We start from the raw sequence: 15200 nt of genomic DNA, 5'->3' as shown, positions 1-15200 counted from the left end.
GGCTTTACCAAAGGTGTCGGTGTGAAAGTGAACCTGTTATTAATGACCATACTAAAACTTGAAAGTCTAAGGGCAAAAACACGACTGTACGTAGCTTTTGTCGATCTACGAGGTGCTTTCAACAGCATAAATCGATGTAAACTATGGCAAAAGCTAAAAAACTGGAAATGTCCCAGCAGCTTGATTGGACCTATAAGAGCGCTACATTCGGACACAGTCATAAGCATAAGACTAGACAACCAAGGTACCTTATCTAATCAAATTCCCACAAATATGGGTGTGAAACAAGGCTGCCCATTAGCCGCAGAGCTATTTAAATTGTTTATTGCAGATATTCCAGTTTATCGTAAAAATGTAAGATGCTTTCCACCTATCCTAAACAACACAGAAACCGGATGCCTTATCAATGCCGATGATGTCGTCCTCTTGGATAGGACCCAGATACGCTTACAACGGCAGATGACAAATCTTCATGAATATCTCAATGAAAATGACCTCGCGTTAAACACCGAAAAAACCAAGATCGTTATCATTGGCTGAACAAACACCAAAAACAAACGTCCCTTTACGTGGAAAATCGATAAAAAACATCTGGATGTTGTAGACACAAAAAGATATTTAGGAATCTCCTTTAACAACTCACACTGTGAACATCATTGGAAGACTGACATGACAAATCGAATGATCCAATTCAGTATTCAAGCACAGCTGCTGAACAAATCGTACGGAAAATTCACTCTAACCCCCGTACTAACATTTTATGCCCAAAAAGTAGTTTTGGCCATTACCTTCGGGTCAGAAGCGGGATGGAGCGTAGACGCCTCATTTTGGCAGAAATTGGAATGCATCTTTTGGCGGCGCGTCTTGAAGATGCCGACATACATTTCGATGAAGCAGATAAGATACGAACTCTCATTAAACTCACTTCACGTGTGTGTCATGTGGAAATCCTTAATGGCAATGCGAAAGATGACCATGACACCCACTCCACCTGCATATCAAATTTTTTCCGTAAAACCAGGCTCAGGAAAATCAATCCTACTAGAAGAATGGAAACAACGTTTAGAACAAATCCTAATCCGAGCCGACCTAACACCAGACGACTTGATAATGCGGCCGCAAATTGCAAAGAAAAAGTTTGAACTTTTGTGCTGGATTGAGAACAACGATCAACGTATCAGGATGCCAACCACATTAGACTCTGGAATAGGAGAACATAAGTTGGGTGTACCATGTCGCCATCTAACAAACTATCCTTCTCGACATCACTGTGAACAGTTCCTGCAAATTTGACTAAATGCCATAAAAACCAAGGTGACGTTGTGGCTTTGTCACTTAAACAAAGTAAACGACAATAAGTGTCGCTTTTGCCTAAGTGAAATCGAATCTTTGGAACATCTCCTTACTACATGCACGCAGACAACAGCAAAGCGGATCGTGCATTTAAGAAACTATAGTCCTGCTGCAGGCCCAGAGTCCCGAGACTGGTGGTCACTAGCCATGGCCGGTAGTTCTGTGAAACTAAGCTGTGCCGTAGTTGACTTCATAGACTCTCTAGATTTGGAAGCAAACGCATGACCAAAGCGGTATAGTGGCGAGCATAGCCACCTCCCTGACCTCCCTTGTAGTTTTTAGCTATAATGTTGGAGTGCCATAGCTCGCATCACATCGGCTGGCTCTTGAGTTTAGTAAAGGAATCAACAAAAATCACTATGTTGTAACAAAAGTCTGATGTCAAAGTCTTAGCACTGAGACATATTAGACTGACGTTTCAAAAAATAAATAAATAAATAAAATAGCTAGAACAGGTCCCAGAGTCATCATAGTTCACACAAACTCCTCCAAAATGGCGTATTTGCAATTGAATAGGCATAAGTACGATTGTTAACGGATCACACTTGCCTAAATTAAAGAGGACACACCTTTGGGTCAGATATGGGTTCGTCACTATCCCCAATTTGTAAGTGATTTCTTAAAGTTTGAAGAGACAGAACACATTATATTTGTAGGTAAGTTCTTTACAACTACAACACAACTACAGCACGTGCTAACAGAATAGATGGGTGAACTTTCAAACGTTCGACCCAAAGCATGGTACAACTCATTAACATCATAATCAATCCCCTGTAAAATAGTGGAAGGATTCAAACAACCCCTAAAATGTTCGATCCTTCCGTTTTTTTAAATTAATGCAAGCCAGATCAACTATGCACTGATTGTTTAAAGTCAGGGTTGATTATTGATATGAACCTCACTAAAGAGCTAATTTCAGAATAGGGTCATATAAAAATAATAAACGAAAATACAATAAAATCAAAATAAATTAAGTAAAACTAGAAATAAATGACGAACTTGGTGGAGCCAAGAGATGACCTTATCAAATGAAGCCATTCCAAATTCAGATGGGTTTGCGGGACCTGTCCCATATCTTCTACAATGTTATCTATCTTAAGAAAAAGAAATTGTGTATAGCCTTGTATGGATGTCCGATTGGCATGTGGCTGGGTAAACATACTTAAATTGTGGTCTATACTGGGATCTATGGACTGGCCTGAGGCCCGAGTTAGCCTTTTTGTCAGAGGTGCATGCTAATTATAAGGTATGTGTGAGATCATTACTTATAGCTGTTGTACTTCATGGTTTTGCTTGGTGCTGGTGTAAAACAAGGTTGCGTTCTCACACTTTTGCCATGTTTACTGTATATTAACAATCTGCACACAAATCTTGTACAGTGTAATGTTGATGTCCCATTGCCAGGTGGCATGCCTCCCCCAGTCCTTATGTATGCAGACGACATAATGCTAATTGCAAGAACACCATCGGTTAATAATGCCCTTCGTTGAATTTATGTCCAGATTGAACGTGTCTATTAACGCCTCTAAATTGGCAATTATGGTCTACCTATTGAGCCAAAAATGTCATTCATTGCCAGATTTTAAGGTGTGGAAACAATCGAAGTTTGTTCATGTTACAACTAGTTTGGTTTTACATTCACAAAGTTAAAGGTCATATTGACCGTCAGAAAACAATAGTGTCGCCTACGTGTTCTGTCGACAGAGTGCCTGGCATGTCATGTCCTGAAAATGAGATTACAGTGGAACCAGTGACGCTTTGGTTTCGAGTGAGACTTAATGAAAGAGCAACTCCTTTTTTTGCTTCCTTCTCAGCCCTATTCTGGCATCAGGAGCAAACTACCATCCCTTGGGTCTCTTTTTTTAAGCATTTGGTTGTTGCAAACAATACTTGCTGTTTTGCTAATCCTTTGGATATTCCTTGATCAATGTTAAAACAGTCTTAGAGAATCTCAATTTAATATTGACATCAGACCGGGAATGTAAGAAGCTGTCTAGGGCTTATATTCCCTCACATGTTATTTTGTCCACAAATAGTGTCCTGGAACATATGCTGTGGACTAAATAAAAAATGGAAAGCCGTCTGATACAAAGGCTAAGGTTTGATTTGTTCACTTTCGCCGATGTTACAGGTAAGTGGTGTCCAGTACAACCAGATTCCACAAATGGTCCAAGTTGTACTATATGTAAAGAGGCATTAGGAGATCTCATGCATTTTTTTAAACATTTTTGCCGAGCATATATTCCCATCTGGAGAAGCACCTTAAACCCGATCTTCCCCGATATGCATTTAGGCAATGTACACCGGCAATGTTAATTATATTATCTGCTAATACTCCTCTATTCACCTGGTCTTTGCTTAGTTATTTGTGTCATGAATTGAAACCAAGAGAGATATTGATGAATTCAATTGTCAGTAAGTGATTTTATTCCTCTGTTTTTTAAAAATTTTGCTTTACGTCCTGTATTTTTATTGCTGATGCTGTGCATTGATAGATATTTTATTATCCAAATAAGTTTGACTGACTGACTGGCCAATCAAATCAAAGTTAGACTCTTATGAATTATTTCTTTTTGAGTTTCATCTCCAAATGTTGTTTACACATTTTAGCTGATAAGAACATTATTTAGCTAGGGTTGAATTAGATTCAAGCTGTTTCACACACCCTTTCTTATTGCACTGCCCTATGTGTGCTAGGGAGTTATCTATTCAATGTGATATTTCTCCCCTGGATGTTTTATTTTCAAGGAAATGTATGTTCTTGTGAAATATAGAATACGATTTTCTCTTTAAAATAAAATTCAAGGATGAACATGCAGCATGTGTCACAGATGGCCTCAAATTCACATACCTGGGTAAAATAGGTTTTCATTTTTTATTAGGACTTTCAAGAAAGAGAAAGTTGTGGTGGGTCTGGACTAAAGGGTGCCCTAGGACTTTGCACAACCTCCACGTGGCATCCCTCCACCCTAACACTGGCATCCCCACTCCCTACCATGGTCTCAAAGACTTGAACTAGAGCATGGGGCTTTCCACTGTATAATCTGGGCTATTATGATGTGATATGATATGGCATTCATAGCGTGCCAATACACAAGTGTTTCAAGGCACGATGAGGCAAGGGATGGTGACAAAGGGAAGACAGAGGCAGCGATCTTACTAGGACAAGTGACATTGAGATTGCACAAGTGCAGGGGAGAGGGTTGGGAAAAAGTGCAAGGGGAAAAGGGAGGGAGCACTGCAGTAAATGGGATCAAACAATAACAAGAAGTGCGGCAAGCGGGCAGCATGTGCATGGCTAAGTGCAGACAGCAGGTGTCCAAAGTTCAGGCAGGGGGACTGTAGGGTTACAGATACAGACCCAAGTCCAAGGGTTGCCCGGGGTGGCAGTGCAGGTGTGCAAATGGGTGGAAAGGGGACCTGGGCCCGAGATCAGGGGGTAGCCAGGTGACCAGTACAGTTTCAGCCAGGAATTCAGCAGGGCAGAGGAAGAGAGAAGGCAGAAGCAAAGAGGAAAGTCTTAAGGTGCTTCCAGAACCGGAGATGTTTCTCCTCAAGTTTCAGAGAGGCAGGGAGGCTGTTCCAGAGGGAGGACCCAGCCGAACAAAGAGATCTACCACCAACTTGCTGCTTGGAGAAGCGGCTGACCCTGAGGGAGTTGGAGGTGGAGGAGTGAAGAGCTCGAGTAGCAAGGCATTTATGAAGAGAGCATTTAAGGTATTGAGGCACCAGGCCCTGGAAGGCCTGTTGAACAATGCAGAGGGTCTTGAACTTAATCCCGACAGTCACTGCAGAGATTTCAGTGCTGCAGAGATACAATGCCTGGGGTCGAGGCCACGGACAAGGCTCGCAGTCCTGTTCTGGATGGGTCTTAGAGGATAGAGAGTAATGGCCAGCAGCTTCAGAAAGAGGCTGTTGCAGTAGTCCAGCCTAGAGAGAACCAGAGCTCTGGAGACAGTGAGCCTCTGGAGGAAGGAGAAGTAAGGAAGAATACCTCTGAGGAAGTGCAGTTGGTAGTGTGAATTCTTAGACACGTCAGAGATGTGGGGAGTTGAAGATGACCCTGGGGTTCTTAGCCTCACAGGTGGGTGCAGGAAGAGGCCCCAGGGAGGCTGGCCAGAAAGTGACAGGGAAGGAGGGTGCCGGTGTGCCAATGAGGAGAATCTCAGTCTTACTGTCATTAAGGCAGAGATCGTTAGTGGCACACCACTCCTGGATAGCAGACGGACAGTCAGAGATGAGAGAAGGAGAAGAGGTGGCAGAAGGGAGCCTGAAAACAAGCTGAGTGTCATCTGCATAGCACTGAAAGTTGGGATAGAGAGCCGCAATGCGGTGGGCAAGAGGTGCCAGGTATTGGTTGAACAGCCAGGAAGAGATGTTAGACCACTGGGGAACACCACAGGTAGAGAGTAAGATAGAGGAGAGGAAGGACTCAAGTTAGACCTGGAAGAGTCGATAGGAGAGGAAAGAGGTTAGCCAGGCCAGGGCCTGATCGTGATACCCAGGTTATCACAGAGCCAGTGGAGCAGGATGGCATTGGTGACCATGTCAAAGGCAGAAGAGAGATCAAGTAAGATGAGGACAGAGGGGAGATTAGAATCAAGGTTGGAGAGCAGGTATTCACAGATATTCAGGTGAGCAGTTTCCATGTTTCTGGCTGCTCTGAAGCCAGACTGATGGTCATGGAGACAACCAACAGATTTAGTATGAAGATTAAGCTGGGAGATCGCCAGCATTTCCAGGAGTTTTCCCAGGAAAGGAGTGATGTAGAGCGGGCGATAGTTAGCTGAGGGGGTCTTGAGAAGACGGTGGACAAGACAGTGCTTCAGGTGAGAAAGGAATGCCCCAGTGGTGAAGGACTGGTTGCAGAGGTCAGCCAGGGCAGGAGCAAGGTTGTCAATGTGGTCCTTGATGGTTTTGGAAGAAGAGGGGAGAACTTTTTTTGACAAGTTTTTCATAGATCAGACTTGTCTAGAAACCTCCTAAGGGGAAAACAGAGGAAAGGCAGACAAGGAGGGAGGAGAGGTGGCCAAAGGGGGGCCACAGATAAAGCAGAGAGTGGAGGGAGGAGAAGAAGAGGAGGAGAGAGTGGACAGATGTCCAGAGTTTTAGAGATGAAATGAGAAGTCAGGGCTGGAGGAAGGGCCTGGGAGGGGACAGGATTGGCCAGCTCTTTGCAGATTTTAAAGAGTATGTCCGAGTTTGTAACAGATGTTATGGCACGGCACACTCCAGCCAGAGACTTCTTCCACTGACACTGAAGGTTGCGCACAATAAAACACGCCTTTTTATTTTTATTTGAACCCTGGGTTCTTTCTTGGGAAGGCACCCAACCAGTCTCACACCCACCTCAACAAATACCTGAACCGGACCATGAACCAGGCCGGTGTGTAACAATGAAATAGTTATTAATTTTTAGAATTGAAATGAAAAATCAAAGCAAAATGAAATTTATGGCAGCAGCCACCGCGGTGTGGCAATACAAATGCAAAACCTTATAACACAGTTAATACACTTCTAACACAAAATACATACACCTTTGATAGAAATGGAAACAAGTCACTTTTCTTCACAATCACAGATGGCACATAGGTTCTGCACTCTCCTCGCAACACTTCCCCCAAACACCTGCTGACTAAATTCTGTGTGGATGGAAAGCAGTGGCGAAGAGTCAGAAAGAAGAGAGATAAATCGTTTTTTTTTTTTAATTCAGCCCACTACCTCAGAATGGGTGTCCAAAACGAATAGTGAAAACCCTCAAAATGAGCAAAATGGCATACTCGAATGTTACTGGTTACTTATAGAACAGTTTCACTTTTGGTAGGATAGATAGGACAGAAATGTGTGTGGCTGCACTAAAGAGACAAGGAAGCTTACAGGCTACTGAGCAGAGCACGAAAGCAACATGAACACAGGTGAGAAAATCGATTTTTGGAGGAAAGCCATGCACAGGAAAACACATGCAGCAGGATTGCAATTTCTTATTTCACACAGGCTTTAAACTGGCAAACAGCAAAGAAAATGGGATTAGCAATTACAATCGGAAATCGGATTTTGAGATGAGGAACAAAGGCACAGAACAGATAGGATACTGAGGGGAAGTGATGATTCTTTATAGGATGGTAGTGTAGGTTTGTCTATGGGAAATGCAAATTGGATTTTAAAGAAAAGCACAATTCATAGGCAAATTCTCTTTTGGTTGTGCAATAACAGGTTCTACTAATGCTATATTTTAATGACTATGGGCCTCATTACATGGTAAGCGGTAAGGGTTTACGTTACCGGTATTTTACCGGTACCGGTAAATCCTTACCGCCTTACTACGAGGTCCCTTTGCAGGTTGGGGATTTTAACGCCTGCTCTTTGCAGGCGTTAAAAACCAACCCGCAAAGGGATCCAGTGAGCTAATTACGGTACTGCAATTTGCGGTGCCCTAATTAGTGCCTTCCCCATTCCCATTATGCCCTATGGGGCAAAAATGGGAATGGGGAAGGGCAATGGTGGAAGGGGGAATTACCGCCCCTCCAACCTTGGAATGGGGCGGTAATTCCCCTTTCCACCAAGGCGGTGCCGGTATTTTACCGGCATGAACCATGGCGCTAATTGCGCCATTGGTTCTCCGCCTACCGTGTAATGAGGCCCTATATTCTTAAGGAAAGACACTGCACGCAAGGGATTAATTTCGAATTTCATCCAGCTTGCACTACGTGCCTCCTTATAGGGGAATTAATTAATCTCAAAATGGTACTAAGGACTTACACAGATAACTGAAATAATTATAAAAGGAACATGTTAACAGATATGGACTCATACAGATTCTTCTAGGGAAAGGGTAAACAGGATACTGGCAATTTGGGATATCAGTGGGATTTTAAAGGGATTGTTATAGGATTTTAATAGGATGCAAGGTAAAAAAGTGGGGCATGCAGTTTTTGGGTACTGGGTGATAGGATACTTACAAGGCAAGCTTGGGTTTGGTAATTTGGACTGCCAGCAGGGTCTCTGGACAGCAGGCCTTTGTTCTGGTCACTGGGCAGTGGGGTCAAGAGATCTGGTCACTGGGGCAGCTGGACTCTCCTGCATGGAACAGCTGGGCAGCAAGATGGGTCAGCTGGGGAAAGGGTCTGGCCACTGGATTCTCCTAAAGGAAATCAGCGGCCTCTCCTCTTTTCTCCCTGGATTATTGGGTATGCCTGGATCTGAATAGGTGGTTCTGCTTGGATCTGGATGGTCCTGCCTGGATGGGATAAGCTGCCTCTGGTTCTGGTTGTGGAGTCTTGGAATCTTGAAGGTTGAACATTGAATATTGAATATCTATCTTGTGTCTCTCTGTCTCCTGCTTATATAGCCAGATTGACATCATAGAATTTTACAATATGAGGAAGTACCCAGGAATTAGTCCTATCCTAGGATAGGCCAGCCTGTCCATCCTCCCACCTCCCTCTGGGCTGATTGGTACAGGGGAAGTGACCTCATTTTATGTGTGTGCATTTTATGACTCCCTTTGTTTCACAAGCCTAATTTTTACAAAATGACTAATGGAACAAAACTACATATTTACACTAGTCACCATCATAAAAAGCAGATATGCAGATCCCATATTTTACAAGGAATTGGCCAGTCTGTACGCCAATTCTATGTGATGTTGCATCGCCCTTTGGCACAATTATTCAGTTTTCAGGAGAAACATAATATCTACAATTCTGCAAATGGCTGCAAATATGCATACCAGCATTTGACATATGTTCCCCAAGTTCAATATCTGTGCATTTATGCTTTACCCAGAAATGCATCTTTCCTGCCATTCCAGTTCACCACATGTCAGAAAGATGCACATGGTCTCATTGTGATTGTCCAAAAATAAAATAAAATACCAGTATAATATTGAATTCTTGCTTATTTAGGGTTCTAGGCAAAATGTCTTAATGTACAACAGTTTTTAAAATCAATGGGCCAGCGTAGTCCCTTGTTTGGGCAGTCCTTCCACTCCCCCAGCTAAACTGTCTCCCCATAGTTCAACCTGACCAAAGGGTTTCCATGACTCCCCTTTGAAGCCATCCAGTGGGTGCTGGGAATGAATGCAGAGGAAATCACACCTCTGAGGCAAAGCACAGGGCTTCACCCTTCCTTTGTCCCTGGAAGCAGTTCTGCCTGGCAGTCTGGTAGAACCTGTAATTATCACACTGTCGGGTCCCATAAGAACAGAGCACATGCCCTTGCAGCACCAGTTCACTGGTAGGTGTGACATTAAAGTTTATACCAAACTGTCTATGGTCTTTTTTGGGGAAAAGAGCATAATATACATAGTTTTGCAGCCCCTTTACCCACATATATAATTGTGTTTCTGTGCGAGCCACAGTATTATTTCACATTTAGTTTTCACAATGTAATTTTCCTGCTTTGCAAAAGCAGATTTACACATGTTCTTTTTCTCTCATGTTAATTTCACAAGATGCGGTTTCTGCTGCACACAATTTCCTTTGCATTAACTTTCTGAAAGGCTTTGAGAGATATGGGTAATTTCTGGACACAAAGATATGCTGAAAATAGTTTCTTGGTAATTGACACGAGGCAAGAGAGAGAGGCACGCTGTATCTTTCTTTTGCAGTGATTTGCGTGTGTTGGTTCATTTAAAAAGTAAATCCTAGCTGCGCGGACTTCAAACAGAATTCTTTGCTCATCAGGTACTTTATTATGGAAAATAATGCAGTTCTGAGAGGGATTGCCTTATTTCATGGCATTCAAATGAAAAACACATGCAGTGCTGTGTTTTAATGGTGCAAAACGGTTTGGTGTTTAAAATGAAAGGAGGCACAAGTGCAATGCCGTCTTGAATGCAGGCCATTTTCTTGTGCAGGCTTGAGTTTTTAAATGACAGAACAGCAATGCTGAAATGCAGTTTTGTGATGAAGGGAATTTCTGATGGGGCTGGTAAATGTACCCCATAAATTGTTGGATACCACAGAGACGTGGGCTTGGATGTGGGCTATCTTCTTGTTGCCGACAGAGAGCCGGTATTGCCTTTGGAGCAGGCGGCAGGCCAGTTTGTCTGATGATGCACAAGAAACAAGCCATTTCCTCTCACCCACCCTGCACTTGCTTTTAAGGGTGACAAGGTCTGAGTCATACCGGGAATTGCACTTGGCTTTGGGCTTCAAGCAGACACTCATGACAGGGGAAAGAATTTCAAGAGTATCAGAGGTAGCATAGTGAAGCGTGTAAAGGGCTGTGTCAGGATGTGAGTCAGCCAGAGGAGGAGGAGGGGTGAGAGAAAATGGTGGCGAAAGCCTCAACTGACACCATCACCAGTATTGCTCCCAGGAGCTTGAAGATATTCGCCATCCATTGTGGAACCCATGAGAAGATAGATGCGAACCAGCTATCATCTGCAATATCTTCTGTCTCATCTTCCATTTTGTTGTGCAGCTTTGTCAGCAACGTTATAGCCTCTGTCAAGGTCCCATTCTCATCATCATGAGGCAGTATCAACATGCAACCTGATTGCCCGATTTTGGAGCAAAGACCTCCATCCATTGCTCTGATCATATCAAGCACATATCTGTTCTAGAGGATAATCTGCCTTATGGCCCTCAATTCTTGCTTGATCGCATTGAATCCCTTTATAGTAGTGTTGATTGTCTGCAGGAGTTCCCATCTGGTAATCTGTAAACATTTGGCGTTGGCCATCATCTGGATACTTGGCATAAAGATAGTCGTGAATATTGAGGCAGTCTTGCTGAACAGTCTGTGCTCATATGGAATAGCATCAAAAGCTTTTATCGATTTAGCAGAGAACTAATTCTCCCTCCTTGTTTGATATAGGAATTCAAGGGATCTTCTCCTCCTCAAATGGGCATCTCCTTTGGAAATTCCCCAATGTTCAGGTGACTCTTCGGAATCACTAATGCTGGTGCATGGACAAGCACTAAGAAACTTGTTCCTACCCAAACCTTGGGCAGTTTCATGTAGGCTGTGGACCCACAAGCCCAATATTGATCCATCAGGATGGCTGTCCCTGCTCCCATATTGGAGACATCAACTATAGTCTTGCAACCTATGTTATCTCCCACTTGCCTTCTTCCTATTCGTTGAAAGCACAATGTCAGCAGATTGGCATGTTCGGCCCATGACTTCAAACACTCATCATTTACCTTTTGTACTTCCCGCACATATTCCTGTTCAATAGATGAGCTGCACAGGATATCAATCCTTCTTCCCATCCTTTTTTGTACTTCCCCTGTTCATAGACTAGCATCTGCGTTCTTTCCCAGCATCCAAGCTGTCTTTGCTGTATCAGGACAGTCCATTCTCTTAATTTCCGTTATGACCACTTCATCCTGTCCTGCCCTAGGATATGTGAGCATCTTGCTCTTCCATGCAGGCTCCTTTTCCATCTGTGTAGTCTTCATATAATGATCCTGGAATGGAAATAATCATTTCGATCTGCATTGTAGAGAGGCCCAATGTCCTAGGAACTGTCCTCGAGTCATGCATGCAGCAAGGTGGACAAGCCATCTGCACTGTACTGTGGTATTTCTCTGGAAATTAAAGTATGGGCAACACTCATGGCATAAGGTATGAGAGCGCAAATGTAACAACCCTCCTTGGAAGTTCTCTCTCCCAACTTTTTCCTGTGTTGATACCACATGTTATTACCCAAGTGTACTGTACTGTCTAAATATGTGTTAATCCCATTATCATCTTCCTCTGCATTTCTCCTGTGTCTTCCCCTTAAAATGTTTTCAGCCCATGGAAACAACTCTAAAGCCGCCCTGCTCTGGGCAGAAAACACTTGAGACCTTGACTCCTTGTTAATGGGCAAATCAAGTTAGTTCCTGGAGTTGGGAGAATCAAAGGAACTGCTGTCTCTCTCTTTTGGATCATAATAATAGAAGAGATGAATCATAAGAAACAAAAGGACACAAAGCATAACTGTGCATATGTATATTGCAAACCAACGTTTTAGTCCCCAACATTTGTGCCATTCTGGAATCTCTTGAGCTTGATCATTTTCTGAAATCGTACCATTTTCAAGATTCCTCATTTTTGCTATGCTCAATTAAGGAAGGACAAATACTACTCTGGCAGTTGTGATATATTCGCTACTTGTAGCTCCTCTACGATTGCTATAAGCAGCCTCCTTATTACAGGGCAATTTTTAGGATCCTGTAAAAATGTGTGGATATCCACATCTCTTCTAACAAGTGCAGGATAAGCTCAAAGACTAAACACAAAAATAGCAAGTACGATACGATGCATATTACTTCCAGGCAGAACCATAAACTCAGTCGAACAAGTATTCAACAAATATTGAATCGGGGTACTGCTCCTGCTTCCAATTATCGAAACCAAACTCGAAATCCAGTTCAGGCCTACTTGCAATGCATCAACAACTCTCTGAAATTCATTTTCAAAGAAGTATGTGGCTCAAGAAACACATTTGCAGACCTGCTATAATATCTATAAGGATTGTCCAGGGAGAGACACAGTCCAAATGGAAATCTGCATTAATTGGTCAATCCATTGATTTAGCGTCCTTCTTTGTCATTGAATGAGTCTGCACACGCTGACATTCTTCTTCCTGTCTTGCTTCTGTACCAATGGAGTTGATCTGAAATGACAGAGATACTAGCGGTCATACATGTCAAATATTCTTTTAATTAATTTCCGAACATTTTTGCTGTACTCTGGGCATCACTTCTACCTCGATGGAGGAGTTAAATGCATTCTTATTTGTCTTGCTGTCACTAGATTGTGGGGTGTGAGGTGGTGGTCCGAGCCGGGCTGATTCCTTGGGACATCCAAAGCTAAGGGTAGGCAATATAGCCATCCCTTTTTCAGCGTTAACTTAAGCTTGGCGACCCTTTCCTTAAGAAGGCAGTTGTGTCATTTACATATCCTGTTAGCTTGCTGGTGAAAAGCAGAAGAAAACTTGTGTTTAATGTTCAACAATAATCCTATTTGTTCAAATACTTCATTAACAAAATGTGGCCCATTATCGGATCTCAGCACTTCACACACCCCCCCATCTTGGAAAGACTTTATGTACTAAAAGCTTGGCTGCGCAGGTAGCATCACGGTGTGTTCAAGGAGTTGCTACGATCCACCTGGAGAAGGGACACACCACCACTATCAGATACCTGTATCCATTACACACTTGCAGCATGTCAACATAATCAATATGTAAATGCTGAAAAGGGCCATTGGGTCGCGGAATTACTCCTCTAATTGTTCGCAGTGTATGCCCAATGGTAAACCTTTGACATATGATGCAATTTACTACATAAAATGCAACATGCTCTTACAAGTTCAGCACAAACCAGTCTTCTGTAATTGTTGCAGCAAGACTTTCCCTAGTTACATGCGCAGGGTATTGTAGCTGTTCAAGCTCTACCCTTAACAAGGCTACTGGCATTGCCAGCTTTCCAGTACTGTCCTGCCACCATAATGCTTCTGTGAGGGATAAATAACATAATTCATGCTCTTCCTGTGGTGCACTGCTTTGAATCTCCATTAACTGGGCTCTTGGTAAATGATTTAATCCTTCATTCACTACCATAATCGTAACTACCTTCTCCTTGACTTCTGGAGTATCAGAACTTGAAATATCTGAAGAATATACCACCCTTTTGGCTTCTGCGCCTGCGGCTTCATTCCCGCAAGGGAGAAATTCTGTTTGCTTAGGATGCGCTGCGCATTTAACTATCGCTATGGCTACTCGGAGTCGTAGTGCCTCAATAGGCTTGTCCAATAATGATGTGTGCTGCACTGGAGTGCCATCCACTCTGAGGTAGCCCCTACTTTTCCAACATGTTAGTCATGTGTGTACGGTTGACATCAAATAGGTCGGAGTCACTGTACACCGTCACTTGCTGTCCTTCATGTTTTTTGAGCACGACAATAAGCGCTACAAATTCTGCTGCTTGTGCTGAAAACTGATGAGGTAGTCTTGCACTTGCTACAACCTCAAATTCGCCATTTGCTCTATGCCTCACTACAGCTGCGCCAGAATGCCTCTCTCCACTTGTTTGATCAATTTTTGAAGAACCATCAATAACAAGAATTCCCCCTTCTGACAATGCGTTCTCTTTTACTCACGGTGTATCGTCATAAAACTCTATTTAATTTGCGCAGTTATGCACATGCTCACCCTCTGCCACTGACTCAGCTACAAAGGTGGCACGGTTCACTTTTTTATATCTGACAATTTTAATCGCTGGATTTGATATGATTACTTCATATGCAGAAGCTCTCTGAGATGTCAATGTACTCTTGGGTTTCTCCAAAATGGTAAACAAAGCATTCTCCACAAAATGCGTAATAGAACAACCCATTACAATAATTATAGATTTCTCAATTGCGAACACAGTGGCTGCCGATGACTGTTCTCAAGAAAAATGCCCTTTTATAACCGGGTCTAAAATCCAACTGTAATATGCCAGAGGTTTGTACCCTAATGTTGTCCTCTCTGTAAGAACTGCTATCATAACTGGCCCATTGGTATGTGAAAACAAGAAAAACTCCTCTGCATAATTGGGAATTCCTAAAACAGGAGCTGTACAAATTGCTTTCTTCAATTGTTCAAACCCTCTCTCCATTTCCTCAGTCCATTTTAATTTCTCTTTATTCACCTGTGCTTTCTATAAAGTCTGCAAAAGAGGTCTTGTGTATGAACTATAGTCAAACACCCATGCTCTCACATAATTACATAATCTCAAGAATTGTTGCATCTGTTTCACCGTGTGTGGTTTTCCAGTTTCCATGATCGCTTCAGCTCTTTCAGGTGTTACCCTCTTTCCCTCATGTGGGATCAACTGGCCTAACTACAACATCTCTTCTTGACAATA

Source organism: Ambystoma mexicanum, chromosome 4q, assembly GCF_040938575.1.
Source record: "Ambystoma mexicanum isolate Mex_15411 chromosome 4q, UKY_AmexF1_1, whole genome shotgun sequence".
Taxonomy (NCBI): Eukaryota; Metazoa; Chordata; class Amphibia; order Caudata; family Ambystomatidae; genus Ambystoma; species Ambystoma mexicanum.
The sequence above is the reverse complement of the archived record's forward strand: the minus strand, read 5'-3'. Positions refer to the sequence as shown.